Here is a 4,055-nt window from a genome sequence, read left to right as displayed (position 1 = left end):
TGGCGATCTCGAGCAGTCTTCAGTCTTTCCTTGATCTGAGTGATCTTGTCGGTAGTTTCTTGTACAATTTCAGGACCTGATAGTTGACCTTCTCCTATTTCTGCCCAACAAACTGGAGTTCTACACTTGCGTCCATAAAGTGCTTCGAATGGAGCAGCTTCGATGCTTGCATGATAACTATTGTTATAGGAGAATTCAATTAAAGATAGGTGATCATCCTAACTTCCACCAAAATCGATCACACATGCTCAGAGCATGTCTTCCAGGGTTTGTATAGTCCTTTCACTTTGTCCGTCTGTTTGAGGATGATATGCAGTGCTTAGTTTTAGTCGAGTTCCCATTGCTTCCTAGAAACTAGTCCAGAAATGGGAAGTGAAACGACTATCCCTATCTGATACAATGGAGAGTGGAACTCCATGTAAAGATACTACTTCGTCTACATACAACTTGGCTAACCTTTCCATTCTAAAGGTTTCTTTCATGGGTAGAAAATGAGCGGATTTGGTTAATCGATCCACAATTACCCAAATTGCATCATTACCTTTTCTGGTTTTGAGTAACTTAGTAACAAAGTCCATTGTTATAAGTTCTCATTTCCATACCGGCATTTCTAATTGTTGTAGTAGTCCCGAAGGTTTCTGATGTTCTGCCTTTACTTGCGAACAAGTAAGACACTTAGATACATATTCAGCTATATCCTTTTTTAATCCTATCCACCAGAAATTATTCCTTAAATCTTGGTACATTTTATTGTTACCAGGATGCATGGTATATCTAGATTTATGGGCTTCTTCTAAAATTTTATCTCTTAAATCTCCCTGCTTAGGTACCCAAATTCTTTTCTTATGGAATCTCCAAATTCCATCATTTCCTTGTTCTAACTCCTTTATTCGTCCTTTCATTCCTTCAGCATCATTTCCGATTGCTATTTCTTGAATTTTCTTTAATTGTTCCATTAAATCAAATTGCAGATTTAACCTAAGAGCACGAACTTGCTTCTGCTTTTCATGATACTTATGACTTTGAGCATCAGCGACTATGTTTGCTTTTCCTTTGTGATATTGGATATCACAGTCGTAGTCACTCAGGATTTCCATCCATCTTCTTTGCCTCATATTCAACTCCTTCTGCCCAAATATGTACTTTAAACTCTTGTGATCCGTGTAGACTGTAAATTTACTACCGTACAGATAGTGTCTCCAGATCTTAAGGGCAAAAATTATTGATCCTAATTCTAAGTCATGAGTCGTATTATTTTCCTCATGCTTTTTCAATTGCCTTGAGGCATACGCAATTACCTTCTTGCGTTGCATTAGCACACATCCTAATCCTAATTTTGAAGCATCACAATATACTTCAAAATCTTCCGTTCCTTCTGGCAAGGCTAAAATTGGAGCATTTGTCAACCTTTGCTTTAAAATCTTAAAAGCCTCTTCTTGCCTGGGTCCCCATTCAAACTTAATTGCTTTACAGGTTAGTTTAGTCAAGGGTACAACAATTTTAGAAAAATCCTTAATAAATCGTCTATAATATCTAGCTAAGCCTAGAAAGCTTCTAATTTCCATAGCTGTTTGCGGGACCTTCCATTTGGTGATTGCTTCTATTTTAGAAGGATCTACGTGAATACCTTCGTGATTCACCATATGCTCTAAAAATTGCACTTCTTGCAGCCAGAATTCATACTTTGAGAATTTGGCGTAAAGTTTCTCCTTTCTTAACAAGGTTAAGAGTGCATGCAGGTGCTCACAATGTTCTTCCTGACTTTCGGAATGAATAAGAATGTCATCGATGAAGACAAATACAAATTTATCCAAATATGGTTTACAGATCCGATTCATCATGTCCATGAATGCTGCAGGAGCATTTGTTAGTCCGAAGGGCATGACTGTAAACTCATAATGACCATACCTAGTTCTGAAAGCAGTTTTAGGTATATCTTCCTCTCGTACTTTCAACTGATGGTATCGGAGCGTAAGTCTATCTTAGAAAAATATCTAGCTCCCTGGAGTTGATCAAAAAGATCGTCAATCCTAGGTAATGGGTATCGATTCTTAATTGTAACTTTATTTAATTCCCTATAATCAATACACATTCTCATTGACCCATCTTTCTTTTTCACAAACAACACTGGTGCTCCCCAAGGGGATGAACTAGGTTGTATAAATCCTTTGCTTAGTAGTTCATCTAACTGCTTCTTTAATTCTAGCATTTCAGTGGGTGCTAGCCGGTAAGGTGCTTTAGCTATTGGTGTAGTTCCAGGAATTAGATGAATCCTAAATTCTACTTCCCTATTTGGTGATAATCCAGGTAGATCTTCCGGAAATACATCGGGGTATCCTGAGACTACTGGGATTTCCTTAAGTTCCTTACTTTTCGTGTTAATGATTACTGAAATCATATATACTACTTCTTGTTTTCTTGAATAACTGGCCAACTTCATTACTGAAATGAATTTCAATGGCTTTCGTGGTTTATCTCTTGTAATTGAAATTACTTCTCCTGTAGATGTATGGATTTCTACGGAATTTTTATCACAGAGAATTCGAGCATGGTTGGCTACTAACCAATCCATTCCTAATACTACATCGAATCCGGATAAATTCATAGGTAACAGGTTTGCAGAAAATTTATGGCCTAAAAGTTCTATCTTTCAACATTATCTATGTTAACAGAATTTCCATCTTCCGTTTCGACTATAAAAATTTGCCTAAGGTTGGTTAAGGGTAAATTAAGAGCTTGACAGAATAAAGTATTTATAAAAATTTGGTTTGCACCAGAGTCAAATAATACTTTTGCATATACGTTGTGCACTAGGAACGTACCAGCTATCACATCTGGAATGAGTTCTGCTTCTTGGGTGGTCAGCTGGAATGCTCTGGCATTCTTCTTAGTAGTTCCGTCGGTCGTCTTGGCTTTGTTGTCTGCTGGTTTGACTAATTTTGGGCAATCTGGCCTAAGATGTCCAGCCTCTCCACAATTATAGCAGACCGTAGCTTTCTTCTTCCTGCAATCCTCTTCTTGATGCCCTGGAATTTTACAGAAATTGCAATACCCCTTGCATCTTCCAAAATGCTTCCTTTTACAGGCGTTGCAAAATGGAACAGTGGAAGATTGCCAAGTTCCCTTTTACCGAAAATTACTACGGTTACCCACACGGAATCCTTGGGTAATCATTTGGGCTACTTCCTTTTTCCGATTTTCTTCACTTGTGCGGACCAGTTCGTCAGTTAGGGTGTTAGCTAATTCTACCGCATCGTCAATAGTGCGAGGTCTCGCAGCTTTAACGATATTACGGATTTCGCCAATCAATCCCCAAATATAACGGGAAATAAGCACTGGTTCTGGCGAAGCCAAGGTTGGTACCACTCTCGCATACTTGTAGAATGTTGAAGTATATCCTCAACAATCTACACCCATCATACGATGGCTCAGGAACTTATTTGCCATTTGTTCCTTTTCATATTCGGGACAGAATTTTCTTTCCATTAGCTGTTTAAATTCTTCCCAATTCATGGCATAGGCCATATTTCTTCCTTTGGCTTGAAGTACTGTATTCCACCATTCTAGTGCCCCTTCTTTAAAAAGATGCGAAGCATACATAACCTTGTCTTCTTCAGCACATTTACTTATCATAAGTACTGCTTCGGTTTTCTCCAACCAACACAGTGCCGCAGTCGCCCCTTCATTGCCTGCAAATTCTACTGGCTTACAAGCAAGAAATTCTTTGTAAGTGCAACCAAGCGTTGCAACTTTCATTTTCTTAAGAAGTGGGGCTTGCTGTGGATCATTATCGTGTATGGTTGCCGCCTCCGTTTACACTATTACTGAAGTTATCTTCTTGAGTACGTTTACTAGGAATAATTTATTGAGGTTCAACAGGTTTCTGGGCAGCAGCCAGGATTGCTGGAATAGCATTGGCTATCCCATGAGCAACGATATTCTCGATATCTTGCCTGGTCATAAATTGACCTTCCTGATTTTGCTCAGATTGATTCACTTCATTAACTGGTTCATTACCAGCGTTTTCCATCTGGTAATTATTATATGTGTAAATT

This window comes from Helianthus annuus, chromosome 9 (assembly GCF_002127325.2).
Source record: "Helianthus annuus cultivar XRQ/B chromosome 9, HanXRQr2.0-SUNRISE, whole genome shotgun sequence".
In the NCBI taxonomy this organism is placed as follows: domain Eukaryota; kingdom Viridiplantae; phylum Streptophyta; class Magnoliopsida; order Asterales; family Asteraceae; genus Helianthus; species Helianthus annuus.
This window is presented reverse-complemented; position numbering follows the sequence as displayed.